Raw genomic sequence first — 22084 nt, forward strand, 5'->3', positions numbered from 1 at the left:
CTTTATCCTGTAAGTTCACGAGGGCAGGGGCCCTAACTGTCCTGCTCTATTTTAAGTATTGATCACATCAACAAGCATACATAGTAGGTGCTCAGTAAATGCTGAATGAGTGGATGTGATTTTAAATTGACGTCATGAAAATCCGCTCCCTGCAATCTGTGTTCATTCCAGGACTTGAGGGTTCCTCGCAGAATGACTATCACTGTTTAGAATGAACAGCCTTTCAGATATCTGGAGCTCACAAATGCCCTGGTCACATTTTCTTGTCTCCGTTTTTCACGTTAGAGCCTTAGATCTAACATGTTTATACTCAGCCTAATTCAGCCCCCTTATTCACAAATGCTTGTCAAGCACCAAGCACTTGCCAAAATAATAGAGACCCTGAGAAACTTAAGATAAAGCCTCTACCCACCAGAAGTTCACAGGTCATGACAGATAAGGAAACCAAGGCGTGACCAGGGAAGGTTCTACTTTGTAATGACAAAACTGATCCATATCAACAATGCAACTCAGATCCTGGTCTCTTCCACCTTTCCACCTCACCACCATCCAAAACAGCACATCATCACCAAATCATGTTTGCTTGGGGAATACATTATTTAACGTGTTTGCAGAGGCTTAACCTTCTAATTATGCATTATTTAAGCTAATATTAAATTGATAGCAAGTTGTTCTGTCTGCTCCAGCCCTGATCCCAACGTAGCACAGAGTCATGTTGCATGGGAGCTGGGGAGAGCTGCTTTTTAAGTCCTGGAGGACTGACCCAGAAAGGAAATGAAGATGTCATCCAGGCCAGGCTTCTCCTCTGGGTGGGTGAACAGCTCAACTCTCCAAGCGGGGAGTTCTGCTTTTCACCGCTGCCAGACAAGGAGACTCTCTCCCCCTCCTCCCTCACAAATCTTTTCAGGGTTTCCCAGACTCAAAGCAGACGAGGCAAGGGTTCTGCTCTAGGTCTAACTGAGGTCTCTCCTCCTGTGCTTCAGTGCCACTTCCGGGAGGGGACCCAGCTCAGTGTTAATTTCTTCTTTGCAGTTTCTCGATTCACCGGCTCCCCACACTGCCCCTTCAAGCTAAGTTAGAGTCATCAGTTATGGGCCCAGCAGGGCCATTTTGACGACAGCGTTTCCTTTTCTCGGGGTTTTTTACGAGCCTCCTTGTGACAGGCGTGTGCTTGGTGAGAGCAAAACATTCCGGAGGGAGATTCCACATGGGGAAACTACTTCCCAAAGTCTGCCCTCTGCGAAAATAAAAACGATGCTAAGTAGCTGAGTTTTATTAACTGGGGAAGCCAGGCTGAGGAAAATGCCCGATAATTAAAAATAATGGCTTCCTTGCAAACACAAAATTGTATTAATTTAAAAATTGGTTTCTCAATCACTGAATACCTACCGAGCTGGCTGGGAAGGGAATTGTGCTGATCCTGGCAGTGAAAATAATTCAAAACAACTTTTATGTTCTCCAGGAAGCCTCAAGGTTAATTTAAATATTGTTAGATGGGTAATTTAATTCGGAATAAGAGAGCGGTATGGCTAAGTGAAAACTCCCGCACACTCTGAAGATGGGGTGCGGGGGTGGGGGGGGCAGGTGCCCACGACGAGCTGAGCGTGCCTGTCAGACTCTCCAAGATCTCAACCCCCACAGCCCAGGCACCTCCTCTTTAGCAAAGGGACCCTCACAATTCAAGATGTTTGATTAGATGATGTGGCTGGCCCGGACTCCTCGGCTCTGCTTCCAGTGAATTTATCACACTTAATTATTAGAAGGATTGGACGTTTTTATAGAAATTACACATTTCCAAAGCTAAACTCAGCAGTATCACCAAGGTGGGAATGCAGGTCATTCCTGACTGCTCTGCCCTTACAAGCACAGCAACTAACAAAGCACCACTGAGAGCATTCTGCAACACAGGGTGAGGCTGAGGCAACCCCCAGCACACGCACCACAGAGGGACAGACAGACACCTCAGAAGGGTAAGGGGTGCAGCTGCCCACGGACCGCACTGCCCCTCCCCCAGGCCAGCACAGCTCCACTAGTGGAGAAACCATCGCTCCTGAATAGGCGACATTCAGGGCCCCCCGCCCCCACCCCAGCAGTGTGAGTTGCTTTGTGAGAGCCACTACACCTGTATTGTCCCACCAGGACTGCAAGGGAATCTGCAGGGCTCAACCACTGGGAATCGGACATGACGGGGGAAACAGGGAGGGGCCTGCAACAACACACACTCAAGAGCGCGGCAGACCAAGTCCCTGCCTGCAGCGCCCAGGTAGTAATCCCGTCCAGCAGCTTTGCTCAGCTGCAGGACCAGGTCTGACCAGGGAACTCACCTGGGTGCAAGTCAGGTCCTCAAATGAGGGGTGTTTTGCTAGCCCTGGAGCCCGATCTGCCCACCTCCCTCTCCAAGGCATGGAAGCCCAACAGAGCTCAAGCCAGGAGGCGGGCAGTCAGAGCTGATCACCCCCAGAGCACAGTCTGTGTCAGACATGGAGGCTTCCTCTGCTATCCCCAGACCGGGAGTTCATCCACAGTCCCATTGCTGCTAAGTGGAACGCTCAGCTCCTGCAAACCGGAAAACCTCTTCAGAAAATGTGGGAGGTGCCTGAAGTGGACCCCACACACACACAGCATCCAGGCAGGGGAGCAGATCATAGGCCTGCCAGCTGCTGAGTGTGGCTCCCACCCAGACTGGCCAGGGTCACTGCCAGGAACACATAGAGAATGGACCGCACAACAGTCTCAAGCAGAGAGATGGGAAGGCTGAGCTGATAGCCTGTTGAGCAGAGCCAGTGGCCCTATTTGTCCAGGGAGCTTGGGGCAAGAGCTGGTTTGGATCAAGACCACAAACGAATAGCCTTACAAACCTTGGAGCTAGTTCTCCCACTGTGCCCAAGCAGGGAAACTAATGTGTAGCCCCACTCATTGCTGACTACAGGCTTCAACCCACCCAACCAAGGAAACTAACCAGAGCCCTGCTTATAGTGGCACTTGAACAGAAACATTCCGTGGCTTTTCCCATCTGCAGAGCAAAACCAGTAGCCCCATCTGGACAGGGAATTCAGTATATACTCTTTCCAAATTCAAGTCCCACAACAAAAAGCCACGCAACCCTTGGACTCCATTCTGCTGCCTGACTAGAACAAGGACGCTACCTACTGCTGAGTATAGTAACCTGGCCCAGTGGTCTAAAAAGCCTGACCAGAGAACCTAGGCAACTGCAGAGCCTATACTATACCTTCCCTTAGGCAGGAAACTGAGACAAGAGTCCTATCCAACTGTTCATAGTCAACAGCACACCCTCTCATCCCTGCCCTCAGGCACTTACCTTACTCAAAAACAGATCCTAATATCCAGCCCTACCTGCTCAAAGATTTTATCAGTAGATACATCCAGAAACCAAAACTGAGCTAACTGGTGAAGAATTATCTCTACCAAAGCAAACCTATAAAGTCTAGAAGAGAGACCACTTACTTCAGTGCACAGATACCACCATGAGGAATGAAAAACCAGAGAAATATGACACCACCAAAGGAAACTAAGAGAGCTTCAATAACTGACCCTACTTAAATGAAGATCTGTGAGCTGTCAGCCCAAGAATTCAGAACAGTCCTCTTAAAGAACACACAAATGAAGAAAACAGCTATTGAACACAAGTTGAGCAAAAATAGAAACCATGAAAAAAATTCTAGAGCTAAAAAAATACAATAACTAAACTGAAGAAGTCAATAAAGAACTTGAAAAGCAGAATCAACACAGAATAAAAATCAGCAACCTGGATGATAAGGCAGTTGAAATTATCCAGAGGAACAAAAACAAAACAGAAAAACAGTGATGAAAGGCTTTGCACTTATCCACTCCACCCCACCGCAGCTCCTGCAAGAAGAATATTTGCATTACAGAAATTCCTGAAGACAAAGAAAAAAGAACAGAAAGTATATTTAAAGCAATAATGGATGAAATTTTTGTAAATCAGAAAAAAGGGAAATGGACATCCAGATCAATTAGGCTCAAAGGACCCCAAATAGCTTGAACCCAAATAGGGCTACACAGAGACACGTTACAATTAAAATCTTCAAAAGTCGGTCCCCCACAGTTCCCACCATGGTGTCAGAACCAGGGTCAATGTGGAGAGCCCTTCATCCTGGGACACGGGGCGTGGCGGGAAAAGTGGCCGCCCCCTCACCCATCACACACCGCATGTTCATGGGGAACCTGGTGCTAAATCATTCGTAGACGACCTGCTTCTGGGTTGGGGTTTCATAGGTAGCGGAGCAGCTCCCTTGCTGTCATCTATTGAAAGTCAGCCCTCCACACAAGTTTGTAAAAGAAAAGGAAAGAAATTTTAAATTTTAAGAAAAAGAATTTTTTTTCCTTTTAAAAGAAGAAAAAAAAATGTCAAAAGTCAAAGATAAAGACAGTTGAGAGCAGCAGGACAAAAAAAAAAAAGACATCCCATACAAAAGAACCCCCATGAGACTATCAACAGATTTCTCTCCAGAAACTTCAGGCTAGGAGAAATGGGATGATATATTCAAAATCTTGAAAGGAAAAAACTTTAAACCAAAAACTCTATACCCAGCAGAGCTGTCCCTCAGAAATGAAGGAAGGATAAAGACTCATGAACAAACAAAAGCAAGGGTGTTTGGTCACCATTAGACCTGCCTTAAAAAAGTGATAAAGGGAGTTCTTTGAGTAGAAGGAAAAGGACACTCACTAGCATCGTAAAAATGAAGGAAGTAAAACTCACTTTTAATGATAACGGTACAGTCAAAGTTAGATTATGTAATATGGTAAGAGTGTAATGTAATTCACGTACAACTCTAGTTTTAAGTTAAAAAGCGAACATAATAGAAATAATCATAACTCCTTTTTAGGTATGTAATCTTAAAAATATGTAAACCATAACACCAGAAACTAAAATGGGAAAAGTTAAAGTGTAAATTTCAGGAGTTATATTGACGTTTTTGTCAATCTAAAATAGATTATAATTTTAAGATATTTTATGTAAGCCTCGTGGTAACCACAATAGAAAAACCTGTAGTAATTACACCAAGAACATGATAAAGAAGTCAAAGAACACTGGTGCCGAAAGACATCAAAACACACCCAAAAAAAGACAGCATGTTATGAAAAAAAGGAACAATGCATCTACCAAAGGCCAGAAAATGATGAACAAAATTGCAGTAGAAAATCCTTACCTATCAATAATCACTTTAAACATAAACATTAAATTCTCTCATTAAAAGGCATAGAATGGCTGATTTTTTAAAAATCCAACAATATGCTGCCTTATATGAAACTCACTTTAGCCTTAAAGGCATGTATAGACTGAGAGTGAAGAGGTGGAAAAAGATAGTACACCAAAAAATAATCCCCCTCCCCAAAAAAGGGGTAGCTATACTTATATCAAACAAAAGACGTTAAAAATAGTTTAAAACAACAACAAAGAGGGTCATCATATACTAATAATAAAGAGGTCAATTCATTAAAGAAAACACAATTATAAATATTTATACACCAAACACTGGAACATCTAAATATATAAAACAAAAACAGAACTAAAAGGAGACATAAGCAGCAATACAATAATAGTGGGGAATCTTACTATCCCACTTGCAACTATGGATGGATCATTCAGACACAATCAATAAGAAAACATCAGATTTGCAAAACACTATAGACATAATAGACCTAACAGACACACCAAGCCTGCTGTCTGACAGCAGCAGAATACACACTCTTCACGTGCACATGGAACATTTTCTAAGATAAACCATATGTTGGGGCACCAAACAAGTCATAACAAATTCAAAAAGACTAAAATCATAGCAAGTATAATCTCTGACCAGCGTAGTATGAAACTAGAAATCAGTAATAGGAGGAGAACTAGAAAATTTACAAATACATGGAAATTTTAAAACACAATCCTGAACAACCAGTGGATCAAAGAGAAACTAAAGAGGAAATTTAAAAGAATCTTGAGTCAAATGAGAATGGCAATACAACATACCAAACCTTAATGGGATGCAGCAAAAGCAGTTCTAAGATGGAAGTTCACATCAACAACACCTACACTAGGAAGCAAGAAAGATCCTAAAGAAACAATCTGGAGGTGGAGACAAAATAGAGTAGAAAGATGTGAGCTCACCTCTTCTTATGAAAACACCAAAAATACAACTAACTGCTGAACAACCATCCTCAAAAACATGCTGGAACCTACCAAAAAAGATATCCTGTATCCAAAAACAAAAAAAAAGCCACAAGAAGATGGTAGGAGGATGCAATCACTAAAATCAAGTCCATACCCACCTGGTAAAGTGAAAAGTGAAAGTGTTATTCACTCAGTCATGTCTGGCTCTTTGTGACCCTATGGACTGTAGCCCATCAGGCTCCTTTGTCCATAGGATTCTCCCGGCAAGAATACTGGAGTGGGTTGCCATTCCCTTCTCCAGGAGATCTTCCCAACCCAGGGATTGAACCCAAGTCTTCTGCATTGCAGACAGATTCTTTACTGTCTGAGCCAACCAGGGAAGTCCACTCACCTGGTAGATGACCCACAAACTGGAAAATAATTGTACTGCAGATGTTCTCCCTCAGGAGTGAGTGTGTGCCAGGACCCAGGGTAAAAAGCGGTGACCTCACTCATAGAAGAAGCCTGGTCATAGAATACCTACCTTCTGGTATTGAAGGGCCTTCTGCAAAGAAAGGGGGAGGCTTTGGCTCACTGCAGGGACAAAGACACTGGCAGCAGTAGTTCTGGGGAGCACTCATTAGTGTGAGCTCTCCTGGAGGCTGGCATTTTCTCACCAACTAAAACTGTCACTGTTTGCAGATGACATGATACTATATGTAGAAAATCTTAAAGATGCTACCAGAAAACTACTGGAGCACATCAATGAATTCACTCAAGTTGCAGGACACAAAATTAATACACAGTAATCAGTTGCATTTCTATACATTAACAAAGATAAGAGAGAGAAATTAAACAATTTATCATCATATCAGAAAGAATAAAAACAACCTAGGAATAAACCTACATAAGGAGGCAGAATACTTCTATTCTGAAAACTGTAAGACACTGATGAAAGAAATCAAAGATGGCACAAACAGGTGAAAAGATATACCATGTTCTTGGATTGGAAGAATCAATATTGTCAAAATGACGGTACTACCCAAGGCAATCTACAGAGTCAATGCAATCCCTATCAAATTACCAATGGCATTTTTCAGAGAACTAGGACAAAATTCTTAAAATCTGTATGGAGGTGCAAAAGACCTCAAATAGCCAAAATAATCTTGAGAAAGAAACACAGAGCTGGAGGAGTCGGGCTCTCTGACTTCAGACTATATTCCAAAGCTAGTCATCAGAAGAGTATTGTGCTGGCAGAAAAACAAAAATACAGGTCGATGGAACAGGACAGAAAACTCAGAGGTAAACCCATGCATCTGTGGTCAATTAATCTATGATAAAGGAGGCAAGACTATGCAATGAAGAAAAGACAGTCTCTTCAATAAATGGTGCTGGGAAAACTGAACAGCTACATATGAAAAAATTAAATTAGAACATTCTTTAACACCATACAAGAAAAGAAATTCAAAATGAATTAAAGACCTAAATGTAAGACTGGACACTATAAAACTCCTAAAGGAAAACATAGGAAGAACACACTTTAACATACACCAGAGCAATATCTTCTTCCATCTGTCTCCTAGAGTAATGGAAATAAAAACAAAAATAAATGGACCTAATTAAACTCAAAAGCTTTTGCACAGCAAGGGAAACCATAAGCAAAACGAAAAGACAACCCATACAACAGAAGAAAATGTTTGCAAACAATGTGACAGACAAGGAATTAATATGCAAAATCTACAAATAGTTCATGTGGCTCAAAATCAAAAAAATAAAAGTAAAAAATAAAAAATAAATGGACAGAAGACCTAAATAGGCATTTCTCCAAAGAATACATACACATGGCCAAGAGGTACATGAAATGATGCTCAAAATCACTAATTATTAGGGAAATGCAAATTAAAACACCTCACACCAGTGAGAATGATCATCATCAAAACATCTACAAACAATAAATACTGAAGAGAGTGTGGAGAAAAGGGAACCCTCCTACACTGTTAGTGGGAATGTAGATTAGTACCGTCTCTATGGAGAAAAGTGTAGAGATTCCTTTTAAAAACTAAAAACAGAACTACCATATGACGCAGCAATCCCACTCCTGGGCATATATCTGGAGAAAACCATGGTTCAAAAGGATATATGCCACCCTACTGTTCACTGCAGTGCTGTTTACAATAGTCAAGACATGGAAGCAACCTAAATGTCCATTGACAGAGGAATGGATAAAGAAGACATGGTATATATATATATAATGGAATATTACTCAGTCATTTAAAAGAATGAAATAATGCCATTTGCTGCAATGTGGATGAGCCTAGAGATTATCATACTAATTGAAATGTCAGACAAAGACAAATATCATATAATATTGCTTATATGTGGCATCTAACAAAATTATACAAATGAACTTATTTACAAATAAGTTCACAGACTTAGAAAACAAACTTATGGTTACCAAAGGTGAAATGTAGGGGACAAATTTGGAGTCTGGAATTGATATATACACAGCATTATATTTAAAATAAATAACCTATTGTACAGCACAGGTAGGTCCTACAACAAGGACCTACTGTACAGCACAGGGAACTCTTGCTCAAGATTCTGTAATAACCTACATGGGGAAAGAATTTGAAAAGAATAGATAACATGTATATGTAACTAGAAAAAGAACCAAGTGAACCCAAAGTTACCAGTAGGAAGAAACAATAAAGAGCAAATGTAGAGAACAGGACATATATATAATATATAAAACAAACTCACAGTTGGTTCTTCCAACAGATCAATACAACTGACAAACCCTTAGGTACACCAGCCAAGGAAAAAAGAGAAGGGATCCAAACGAACAAAATGAGAAATGAAGAAGAACATATTCAAAGGATCATCGGAGGCTTCTCTGAACAGCTATACACCAACAAACTGAATAGCCTAGAAGAAATGGAAAACTTCTTAGAAACATAGAAGTTAGCAAAACTGCATTAGGAAGAAAGAGAAAATCTGAACAGACCAGTTACTAGTAAGAAGAAAACTGGTAATCAAAAATCACCAAATGAAGAAAAACTCGGGATCGGATGGCTTCACTGGTGAATTTACCTAAACATTTTAAGAATTAATACCAGTCCTTCTCAGACTCTTTCAAAAAATCAAAGAGGAGAGAACACTCCCCCAAGCTTATTTTACAAGACCAGGGTTACCCTGATAGCAAAACAGAAAAGGACACCTACCAGAAAACTACAGACCATGTCCCTGATGAATATAGATGTAAAAATTCCCAGTGAAATACTAGCAAATCAAATTCAGGAGCACATTAAAAGGATCATTCACCAGGATCAACTGATATTTGTTCCTGGGATACAAGGATGACTCCAAATTTGCAAAATAATCAATGTAATAGATCACATTAATGAATAAAAAAATTCATATGATCATGTCAATATATGCAGAAAAAGCATCTGACAAAATTCAACACCTGTCCATAATAAAAACTCTTAACATATTAGGTATAGATAGAGCATACCTCAACATAATAAAGGCCATATGTAACAAGTCCACAGCTACATCACAATGGTAAAAGCTTGAGACCTTTCCCCCTGAGATCAGGATCAAAACAAGGGTGCCCACTCTCACCACTCCTATTCAGTATAATTTGGGAAGGTCTAGCCAGAGCAATTAGGCAAGAAAAATTAAAAAAAAAAAAAAAAAGGACCAGAATTGAAAAAGGAAGAAGTAAAACTGTCTCTATTTGCAGATGACATGATGTTATACATAGAAAATCCTAAATACCAGGAAACTGCTAGCTCTAATCAACAAATGTGATAAAAGTTTGGGATAAAAATTTAACATAAAAAGATCAGTAGTGTTGCTATACACTCACAATGAATTATCTGAAAAAGAAATTAAGAAAATGATACTATTTGCAATAGCATCAAAAACAATAAAACATTTAGGAACAAATTTACTAAGGAGGTGAAATATTTCTGCTTTAAAAAATAAAAGACTGATCAAAGAAGATACAAATAAATGAAAGATATCTCATGTTCATGATTTGGAAGAATTAAGATCACTAAAATGTCAACATTAACAAAAGCCATCTACAGATTCAATGCAATTCCTATTAAAATTCCAATGGCATTTTTTACAGAAGTAGAAAAGCACTCCTAAAAATTTGTATGGAACCACAAAAGACCCTGATGACCAAAGAAATCCTAAGAAATAAGAACAAAGCAAAAAGTATCACACTTCCTGGTTTCAAGCTATACTATTAAGCTATAGTCATCAAAATGTCGGAGAAGGCAATGGCACCCCACTCCAGTACTCTTGCCTGGAAAATCCCATGGACGGAGGAGCCTGGTAGGCTACAGTCCATGGGGTCGCTAACAGTCAGACACGACTGAGCGACTTCACTTTCACTTTTCCCTTTCATGCACTGGAGAAGGAAACGGCGACCCACTCCAGTATTCTTGCCTGGAGAATCCTAGGGACGGCGGAGCCTGGTGAGCTGCCGTCTATGGGGTCGCACAGGGTCGGACACGACTGAAGTGACTTAGCAGCAGCAGCAGCAGCATCAAAATGTATGATACTGGCATAAAAATAGACAAACAGACCAATAAAATAGAATTGAGAGCCCAGAAATAAATTCAGGCTTACGTGGTCAACTGTATTTAACAAGGAGCCAAGAATACTTGATGGAGAAAAGAAAGTCTCTTCCATAGGTTGTACTGTAAAAGTTGTATATTCATGTGTAAAAGAATGAAACTAGGCCCCTTAGACCACTCACAAATATTAACTTGAAATGGATTAATAACTTAAATGTAACGCTTGAAATGATAAAACTCCTAGAGGAAAAAAATAGGGAAAAAAATCCTTGACATAGGTCTTGATAATGATTTTTTTGGTATGACACCTAAAGCATAATCAACAAAATCAAAAATAAACATGTGAGAACACATCAACTATAAAGCTTTGCACAGCAAAAAAAAAAAAAAGCAAAGTGGAATAACTATAAAATTGGGAAAAAGTATTTGTAAACTATACATCTGATAGGGCTTCCCAGGTGGTGCAGTGGTAAAGAACCCACCTGCCAATGCAGGAGGCGCAAGAGACACAGGTTTGATCCTTGGGTTGGAAAGATCCCCTAGAGTAGGAAATAGCAACCTGTTCCAGTATTCTTGCCTGGAAAATGTCATGTACAGAGGAGCCTGGCAGACTGCAGTCCACGGGGTTGCAAAAAGTTGGACATGCCTGAGCAACTGAGCACACACATACATATATCTGATAAAGGGTTAACATCTAAAATATGTAAAGAACTCATATAAGTCAATGGCAAAAATCCAATTAAAAATGGGCAAAGGACCTGAATAGACATTTTTACAAAGAAAATATACAGATGGCCAACAGGTGTGCTCAACATCTCAACAAGATGTTCAGCATCGCTGATCACTAGGGAAATGTAAATCACAAACACAATGATCTTACTCTTATTGTAATGGCCATCCTCAAAAGAGAAGAGATAATAAAAGTAGCAAGGATATAGAAAAAAGGGAACTCTTACTACTGGGATTGCAAATCGACACAGACGCTATGGAAAACAGTATGGAGGTTCCTCAAAAAGGCAAAAATAGAACTACTATACGATCCAGCAATTATACTTTTAGGAGTATGACTGAAGGAAAAAAACCACTATGTCAAAAAGCTATCTGTATTCCCATGTTCACAAATAGCATTATTTATAATAGCCAAGATATGGAAATATCTACTGAAATGTCCACTGAAAGTAAACATATAAAGAAGCTGTACATAGGTAGGTAGATGGAGACAGACAGACAACAGAATATTATTCAGTCATAAAAATGAAGAAATCCTGCCAATAACAACAACATGGATGAACCTTGTGGGCATTGTGCTAAGTGAAAAAAGTCAGAGAAAGATAAATACTATGTGATTTCACTTACAGCTAAAACATATAAAACAAACAAAAAACCACAAACTCATTGTAAAAAACAGATCAGATTATTGGTTACCAGAGGCAGAGATAAGGGAAGTAGAATTGGAGGAAGGTGGTTAAAATGTACAAATTTCCAGTTTTAAGACAAATAAATGCTATGAGTAACGACCATTATGACCATAGTTTAACACTGTTGTATGATATGGGAAAGTTGTTAAAGAAAGGCATTATATAGTGACAAGAAGGTATATTCAGCAAGAGGATATAGTGTTTACAAATATTTACGTACCCACTATAGGAGCACCTAAGTATATAAAGCAAATATTAACAGATCTAAAGGGAGAAATATACAGAAATATAGTAATAGCAGGAGGCAATATCCCACTTACATCAATGGGTAGATTGTCCAGACAGAAAATCAGTAAGGAAACAGCAGCCTTAAGCAATAAATTTGGCCTGATAAACTTAACAGATATACATAGAGCATTCCATCCAAAAGCAATGTAATACAATGTAATACACATTGTCCTCAAGTATACATGGAACCTTCCCCAGGACAGATCATATGTTAGGCCACAAAATAAGTCTTAACAAATGTATAAGACTGAAACCATATCAAATATCCTTTCTGACCACAATGGTATGAAACTGGAAGTCAATTACAAAAAAAACTAGAATATTCACAAATATGTGGGGATTAAACAACATGTTACAGATCAATCAGTTACACCAAAGAAGTTCTTATACTGTTGGGAAAATTCTAGGCCCCACAACAGACTTCCTAACCTGGGGATCTGACAAATGGACTGAGGAACTCCAGAGAATCTGACTTAGAAGGTCAGTGGGATTTGATTACAGAACTTCCACAGGACTGGGGAAACAGAATCTCTTGGAGGGCACAAACAGAACCTTGTGTGCACCAGGATCCAGGAGAAAGGAGCAGTGACCTCACAAGAGACTGAGCCAGACTTACCTGTGAGTCTCCAGCAGATGTGTGGGTCGACAGGGGCCTGCCGCGGTGTCAGGGGCACTGACAGCAACAGTCCTGGGAGGCACGGACTGCTGGCGTAAGTCCTCTTGGAGGAGATGACCATTAACCTCTACCGTAGTTTGGCCTCAGGACAGACCACATTACCTGCCTCCTGAGAAACATGTATGCAAGTCAAGAAGCAAATGTTAGAACTGGACATGGAACAGCAAACTGGTTCCAAATTGGGAAAGGAGTACATCAAGGCTGTATATTGTCACCCTGCTTCTTTAACTTCTATGCAGAGTACATCATGTGAAATACCAGGCTTGATGAAGCTTAGGCTGGAATCAAGATTGCCAGGGGAAATATCAATAACCTCAGATATGCAGATGACACCACTCTAATGGCGGAAAGTGAAGAGGAACTAAAGAGCCTCTTGATGAAAGTGAAAGAGGAGAGCGAAAAAGCTGGCTTAAAACTCAACATTCAAAATATAAGATGATGGCATCAGGCCCATCACTTCATGGCAAATAGATGGGGAAGAAATGGAAACAGTAGCAGACTTTATTTTCTCAGGCTCCAAAATCACTGTGGATGGTGATGGCAGCCATGAAGTTAAAAGATGCTTGCTCCTTGGAAGAAAAGCTGTGACAAACCCTGACAGTGCATTAAAAACCAGAGACATCACTTTGCCAGCAAAGGTCTGTCTAGTCAAAGCTATGGTTTTTCCATTTGTCAGGTACAGATGTGAGAGTTGGACCATAAAGAAGGCCGAGTACTGAAGAGTTGATGCTTTTGAACTGTGGTGCTGGAGAAGGCTCTTAAGAGTCCCTTGGACAGCAAGGAGATCAAGCCAGTCAGTCCTAAAGGACATCAACCCTGAATATTCATTGGAAGACTGATGCTGAAGCTGAAACTCCAATACTTGGGCCACCAGATTTGAGAAGCCAACTCACTGGAAAAGACCCTGATGCTGGGAAACACTGAGGACAAGAGGGCAACAGAGGGTGAGATGGTTGGCTGGTATCATTGACTCAATGGACATGAGTCTGAGCAAACTCCAAGAGATAGTGAAGGACAGGGAAGCTTTGCCATGTCACAGTCCACAGGGTTGCAAAAAGTCAAACATGACTAAGCAACTGAACAACAACAATAGATCAATGCGTCAAAGAAATCAAAAGAAAAAGAAAAAATACCTTGAGACAAATGAAAATGGAAATACAACATACCAAAACTTAAGGAATGCAGAAAAAGCAATTCTAAAAGGGAAGTTCATAGCAATAAATGTCTACCTGAAGAAACAAGAAACAGCATACGTAGATAACCTAATGTTACATCTCAAGGAACTAGAAGAACAAATGAAGCCCAAAGTTAGTAGAAGAAGGAATAATAAAGATCAGAGAGAAAGTAAATTAAATAGAGACTAAATAGGCAACATCAAAAATTCAATGAATCCAAGAGCTAATTCTTTGAAAAGGTAAACCAAATTGACAAACCTTTAGTTAGAGTTAGCAAGAAAAGAGAGGACTCAAAATCTGAAATGAAAGAGAAGAAATTATAACCAATACTACAAAAATGAAAAGATAATAGAGATTATTGTGAAAATTACATACCAATAAATGGACAATATGGAAGAAGTGGATGAGTGGATGCATTTCTACAAACACAGAGCTTATAGACTAAATGATAAATAAAACATCTGAACAGATCAATTACTAGTAAGGAGACTGAATCAGTATCAAAAATGTCTCACCAAACAGAAATCCAGGATCCCATGGCTTCACTTGTGAATTCTACTTAACATTCAAAGAATTTATACCAATCCTTCTCAATTTCTTCCCAAAAGAAATAAAAATGAAGAGATGTTTCCAAACTCATTTAACAAGGCCAGCATTACCCTAATACAAAAATCAGACAAGGACATTGCCAGAAATAAAATTATAGGTCAATATCCCTGATGGACACAGCTGCAAATATCCTCAAGAAAATATTACCAAACTGAATTCAACAACACATGAAAAAGGTCATAAACAGGATCAAGTGAAATTTATTCCAAGAATGCAAGGGTGGTTCCACATCCATAAATCAATGTGATACACCACACTAACAAAATAAAGGATAAAAATCATCTCAATAGATTCAGAAAGCTTTTGACAAATTCAACATCCATTTACAGTTAAAAGAACCTCTCAACCGAGTATAAAGGGAATGCATCTCAATATAAAGGCCATGTGTGATAAGCCCATTTCTAACATCATACTCCATATGACCAACCTAGACAGCATATTAAAAACCAGAAACATTACTTTGCCGACAAAGGCCCATATAGTCACAGCTATTGTTTTTCAAGTAGTCATGTATGGATGTGAGAGTTGGACCATAAAGAAAGTTGAGCACCAAAGAATTGATGCTTTTGAACTGTGGTGTTGGTGAAGACTCTTTGAGAGTCCCTTGGACTGCAAGGAGATCAAACCAGTCAATCCTAGAGGAAATCAGCCCTCAATATTCACTGGAAGAACTGATGCTAAAGCTGAAGCCCCAATACTTTGGCCACCTGAAGTGAAGAACTGACCCATTGCAAAAGACCCTGGTGCTGGGAAAGATTGAGGGCAGAAGGTGAAGCGGACAACAGAGGATGAGATAGTTGGATGGCATCACCGACTCGGTGGACATGAGTTTGAGCAAGCTCTGGGAGTTGGGGATGGACAGGGAAGCCTGTGTGCTGCAGTCCATGGTATCACAAGGAGGAACAACTGAACTGAACTGAACATCATACTCAATGCTAAAAGGCTGAAAACTCTTCCTCTAAGATCAGGAACAAGTATGCCCATTCTTGTCACTTTTATTCACCATAGCATTGAAAATCCTAGACATAGAAATTAAGCAAGAAAAAATAAAAGGCATCCAATGGGAAAAAGAAGTAAAACTGTCACTATTTGCCAAAACCATGAACACACATAGAACACCCTATAGACTTTACAAAAAAACTGTAGAATAAACAAATTCAGTAAAGTTGCAGGAATACTGTACAAAATCAGTATACAGAAATCTGTTGCATTTCTACATACTAATAACAAACTATCAGAAATAGGAATTAAGAAATCAATCACATTTACAATTGCATCAAAATAAACAAAATACCTAGGAATAAATTTAGCCAAGGAGGTGAAATACCTGTACACTAAAAACTGTAAGACATTAGTGAAAGAAATTGAAAAAGGGATTTTCTGTGCTCATGGATTAGGAGAAAAATGCCCTTCATATCCAAAGCAACTTACAGATTTAATACAATCCCTAACAAAAGCCCAATGGCATTTTTCACAGAAATAGGACAGACATTCCTAAAATTGATATGGAACCATAGATAGCCAAATAGCCAAAGCAATCTTAAGATGGAAGAAAAAATCTGGAGACATCACAATCCTTGATTTGAAACCCTATTGCAAAGCTATAAACATCAAAACAATATTGCAATAAACACAGACATATAGACCAATGGAACAGAACTGAGAGACCAAGCATAAACTGCACATATATGGTCAATTAATTGACAACAAAGAGCCAAAAATATACAACAGAGTAAGGACACTCTCTTTATCAAATGGTGTTGGGGAAACTTGACAGTCACATACTAAAGAATAGAACTGGATCACTATTTATACCACTCACAGAAATTAACTCAAGTGGATTAAAAACTTGAACATAAGAACTAAAGCTGTAAAATGGAGGAGAAAATATAGGCGGTAAGCTTTTTGACATTCATCTTAAGGATGATTTTTTTTGGATTTGCCACCTAAGCAAAGGCAATGAAAGCAAAAACCAACAAGTGGGACTATATCAAACTAAAAAGCTTACACACAGCAAAGGAAACCATTCACAAAATGAAGAGGCAACCTTTTTATTATAACTTGTTTTAAACACTTACAAATAATATATCTAATAATGGCTTAATATCCAAAATACAAAAAGAACTCATACAGCTCAATAGCAAAAAAACAAAAAACACTTCTACTGAAAAATAGGATTTATATAGACATTTTTCCAAAGAAGACATATAGATGGCCAACAGGCACTTGGAAAGGTGCTCAACATCATTGATCATTAGGGATGTTCAAATCAAAACCATAATGAGATATTATTAATACCTCACACCTATTAGAATGGCTGTTATCAAAAAGACAACAAATGTTGGTGAGATTGTAGAGAAAAGGGAAACCGTATGCACTGTTGGTAGGAGTGTAAATCGATACGGTCACTGTGGAAATAGTATTGAGCTTCCTCAAAAACAAGAAAAATTAAACATAGAACTACCATATGATCCAGCAATTCCACTACTGGATATATATATATGAATAAAATGAAAACACAAAGCCAACAAAATAAGCACCCCAGCATTCACTGCAGCATATTAACAACAAACCAAGACACCGAAGCAACCTAAGTGTCCATCAAGGATGAATACAGAAGATGTGATATACATACACACACACACACACAAAATGGAAAATTATTCTGACCCTGCCAAAAAAAAAAAAAAGGAATGAAATGTTGCCATTTGTGATATGGATGAACCTTGAAGGCATTATGTGAAGTGAAATAAGTCAGACAGAAGAAGACAAATACCGTATGATCTCACTTACATATGAGAAAGAAAAAAGAAAAGAAAAAAGATTATAGTTACTGACAACAGATTGGTGGTTGACAGTGGTAAGCAGTTGGGGTGCTCAAAATAAAAGGAGTCAAAAGATTCAAACTTCCACTTAAATAAGTAATGGAGTTGTAATGTAAGCATGGTGTTTATGGTTAACACTGTATTGCATATTTGAAAGTTGCTAAGAATAAATCTTAGAAGTCCTCATCACAAGAAAAAGTATTTCACAACTGTGTACAGTGATCAACGTTAACTAGACTTACTGCGCTGATTGTTTTACAGTACATACAATATTGAATCGTTCTGTTGTATACCTGAAACTAATAGAATACTATAGGTCAATTTGATCTTAACTTTAAAAATAAACATAAAAATCATTGATTTTAAAGAAAGTTGTGAAGAGAGTAAATCCTAAGACTCTTCCCTTTTTTTTTTTGTATCTATATGAGATGATGGATTTAACCTAATTTATTGTGGTAATCATTTCATAATATATGTAAGTTAAACCACCGTGCTGTACACTTTAAGCTTATACCATCAGGTATATATCACTTATCTCAATGAAGTGAAGTGAGGACACTCAGTCATGTCTGACTCTTTGCGACCCCATGGACTGTAACCTACCAGGCTCCTCCATCCATGGGATTTTCCAGGCAAGAATACTGGAGTGGGTTGCCATTTCCTCCTCCAGGGGATCTTCCCTACCCAAGGATCGAACCCAGGTCTCCTGCATTGCAGGCAGATGCTTTACTGTCTGCGCCACCAGGGAAGCCCAATTATCTCAATAAATGGGGGAAAATCTCAAATTAGCTCTATAACAAAATCCTATTCCCAGAACATAATGAATTTGGGAATAAAATCCCATCCTGAATTATCAATGGCTAACGGGGTCGCAAAGAGTCGGACACGACTGAGCAACTGAACTAAACTGAACTGAATGATTAGCACCTATTACTTTTTTATGGTTGGTGTACCTGGGCCTCATTAGCTTTTCAGTAACAGCAGCAAACCCAAATGGTACCAGTCAGAGGTTAGGGAACCCTCTTCTGTGCTTTCCCACTATTCTGTTTTTTTCTGCATTCTCAACCCCTTCATATACTAATATAGTTGTTACTATGATAGTCATGCTTGTATATATGATTTACATGTTAGTATCCCCCATGAGTACATGTTATAGCACTATACTTACATGCATACACACACAATTATATTATGGATATATGACTTGCCTGTTGGTCTCCCCCAGGTAACTGAAGATAGAGCCTTATGGCACACTAAGTATTTTAGCCAGTAGTACTCATCAGCGGAGAAGGCAGTGGCGACCCACTCCAGTACTCTTGCCTGGAAAATCCCATGGACGGAAGAGCCTGGTGGGCTGCAGTCCATGAGGTTGCGAAGAGTCAGACATGACTGAGTGACTTCCCTTTCACTTTTCACTTTCATGCATTGGAGAAGGAGATGGCAACCCACTCCACTGTTCTTGCCTGGAGAATCCCAGGGACGGCAGAGCCTGGTGGGCTGCCGTCTATAGGGTCGCAGAGAGTCAGACATGACTGAAGCGACTTAGCAGCAGTGGCAGTACTCATCAGAATCGCCCAGCTTCTATTCCCTGAGAGGTTCATTCAGCAGTGGTGCAGTCAGTGCAGCAGCCATGCTTTGAGAGAGCATCCCCAATGGTTTAGAATCGCACATCTAGTGGAGAGCCACCCATGGGGTGGGGGTGCAGGGAGCGGCAGTACAGCCTAGGGGTGGAGGTGGTGAGCTCAGGATTGGGATCCTGGCCCCAACACTTACTGTGTAAGCGTGAGCACAGCACTTTAACCATATGTGCCTTGCATGTAATCTGGGGATAACAGTGCCTGCCCGTGAGGGTTGTGAGGATTAAATGAGAAAGACCTGGGCAGTGCTGAGCACACACCAAGCTCATCGCAAAGTCCTCAGGATGCGTTGCTTGGTTGGTGGTGGTCCTCCTTGCATCCCGGAGCAGGCCCCATGCTTGACATGGGCAGAGATGAAATGTTTAATCAATAATAAATGCCCTGGGGGCTGTGTGATATTAGTGAAGAGAAACAAAGGGGAAACGAGTAAGGAAAGGGATGGACGGATGACTGAGGAAGCGGGAAATACGTAGGCATAGGTGGCTCAGGGAATCCTGAAAATCCTTCCTCGCTGTTGCCACGTTGCCGAATAAAATGTTGATGAGGTCTTGAACTGAAATTCTTAGACAATAGGCTTAAGAATATTGGTGGCCTTCTGTTGCTCTTGTCCCAAATGAAGCAACCCAGTGTGGCCAAATTTCTGTTCCCAGAGGAAGTGATTTTTCTAACCCCGGCTTGTGGTTTGCTCTGGTTGTGGTAACTCTAATACCATATCTTCAGCATCTTCAATGATTCTGACAGCATTAACTTTTGGACATGTAAGAAATATCCTACCATACTCACTCTTTTTTTGGATTCTTCCAATTACTGCAGGTTTGATGATATGAATCTTCCACTTAAAGTTGGATTTCCTTAAAATCACAAGAACTCACACCTTTATTCTCTTTCCATGCTTTAGAAAAATGTTCTATCGAACATGTTCTGTCCCCTTTTCTCTGGGATGATTTCATGAAAACAGCGATGGTTTGGGGAAACAGGTAGTCCTGGGCTCAGATACTGGCACTTCTCTAGTTATGTGACTCCCTCAAGCTTGGATGCCCATATATAAAATAATTTTTACCTATGTGTGAGAATAAAATGGAATCAAGTATATAAAGTACTTAGCACAGTATCTGTCAAAGTATCAGGGACTTCTATCAGTTTAGATTAGCTTCAAATGCTGGGAACAGATTAGAAATAACAGGAGATTATACAAGATATAGACTTATTATTTTTATGATCTAAAAGGAGTCTGAAAAGTGAAAGTGTTAGTAACTCCATCATTTCTGACTCTCTGTGACTCCATGGACTGTAGTCTGCCAGGCTCCTCCATCCATGGAATTCTCCAGGCAAGAATACTTGGAGTGGGTAGCCATTCCCTTCTCCTAGAAGTAAGCAATTCATGGCTGGTACAGATGACCTAGGTCATCTTGAAGACAGCTAGGTTGACAGAGATCTAGACTCTTTCTCTGGATGAGCCATTATCTTTGAGGTTTAACATCCTCAAAGTCACCCCATATTCACAAAGTGAATACTGGAGCGCCAGTAATCACATCCATATTCCACCTAAGGAGAGGAGGGAGGAAGAACGAAAGGGGTGCTTGCTTCCTGGCTATGTCTGCTTTCTTCAAGGTTCCCAGAAGACCCAGCCAACAACTACTACTTAAATCACTTTACCCCTACCCCAGTCTTCCAAGAAAGCTGTGAAATATAGTTCTTTACCTGAGTAAAGTGCTGCTCCTCAGTATAACAGGTGTCTGTCATAGTAAAATTATTCCTAGCGCCCCCACCAAAGCTGCAGTGTGGAACCCTTCAAGGGCTGTGGCCAGCTTTACTGTCATTTGACACATCTCAGGACACTCAATGCATATACAATATAAACAGGGTGGGAAATAGTAGAGCTGGTTGGTTAACTGGTCAAAGTCTGAAGACCTAAGTCCCAGACTAACCTACCACTTCACTGCTGCATGACCTTAGGCAAGTGTATAACCTCTGTTCAAGGATTAGTTTCCTCATTTATGAGCATCAGCTCCGACAGTGGATGTAAACTGCTCAAGATAATGCCTATATAGACTGGCTCTGAATATGTGTCAAAGTTAGTATTACCATCATTATTATCGTTAAGTGCTATTGAATTATTACAATAAGGTGGGGAGGTACCAGACGTCTTTCACATCCTTTCCTTCCGCATGTTTATACCTTCTCTTGCCCTCAGCAGTCACCCCAGGGATGTGCAGATTTGCAGTCAATTATGTTGCAAGAGCCTGGGCTGAGTTGGCCTCATTCCCTTCAATTCCAGGCATTCACTCCAGGCTAGCTGAATCTCTAGAGTCCCTCTCATGTCCCCATACACAGAGTCTAGTCTCTCAGCTCTGCCTTCTGAGAGAGGCTCTCTTCTCTAAACAGATCAACTGCTAAATAAATATTAAATTATATCTGTATGTGTTCCATTGTTCCTTTCAAATCTAAGTGAATCAGTTCTTCCCTTTGTTGGAATTCCTCAGCCCTGTTCCTATCATCCCACTGGTGTCTTGCATCCTTGACAATGGAAAGATTTTTCTCTGCTGCTGCTGCTAAGTCACGTCAGTCGCGTCCGACTCTGTGCGACCCCATAGACGGCAGCCCACTAGGCTCATCCGTCCCTGGGATTCTCCAGGCAAGAATACTGGAGTGGGTTGCCATTTCCTCCTCCAGTGCATGAAAGGGAAAAGTGAAAGGGAAGTCGCTCAGTCGTGTCCGACTCTTCCTGACCCCATGGGCT

At 40.1% G+C, this 22084-nt stretch overlaps 2 protein-coding genes across 5 annotated transcripts in view; one reads left to right on the forward strand and one right to left on the reverse strand.

The window, feature by feature from the left end:
- The window catches only part of TENM2 (teneurin transmembrane protein 2), a 1754865-nt gene that overhangs the window by 1705971 nt on the left and 26810 nt on the right, over nt 1-22084 (forward strand). The window lies entirely within an intron of this gene.
- LOC145511352 (uncharacterized) overlaps nt 1-22084 on the reverse strand; it is a 30314-nt gene that overhangs the window by 7819 nt on the left and 411 nt on the right. Inside the window, exons 1-2 of one of the 2 annotated variants that reach the window (XM_081504404.1) lie at nt 6669-9619; nt 2325-2556 (exon numbers count right to left, since the gene is read on the reverse strand). The gene's annotated coding sequence lies outside the window, so the exon portion shown is untranslated. Of the gene's footprint in view, nt 1-2324; nt 2557-6668; nt 9620-18915; nt 20405-22084 lie in introns of those variants that run through there. The other variant, XM_081504405.1, reaches the window with a different exon arrangement.

The sequence above is a fragment of the Giraffa tippelskirchi genome, chromosome 6 (genome assembly GCF_054371585.1).
Source record: "Giraffa tippelskirchi isolate mGirTip1 chromosome 6, T2T-mGirTip1v1.2.pri, whole genome shotgun sequence".
In the NCBI taxonomy this organism is placed as follows: domain Eukaryota; kingdom Metazoa; phylum Chordata; class Mammalia; order Artiodactyla; family Giraffidae; genus Giraffa; species Giraffa tippelskirchi.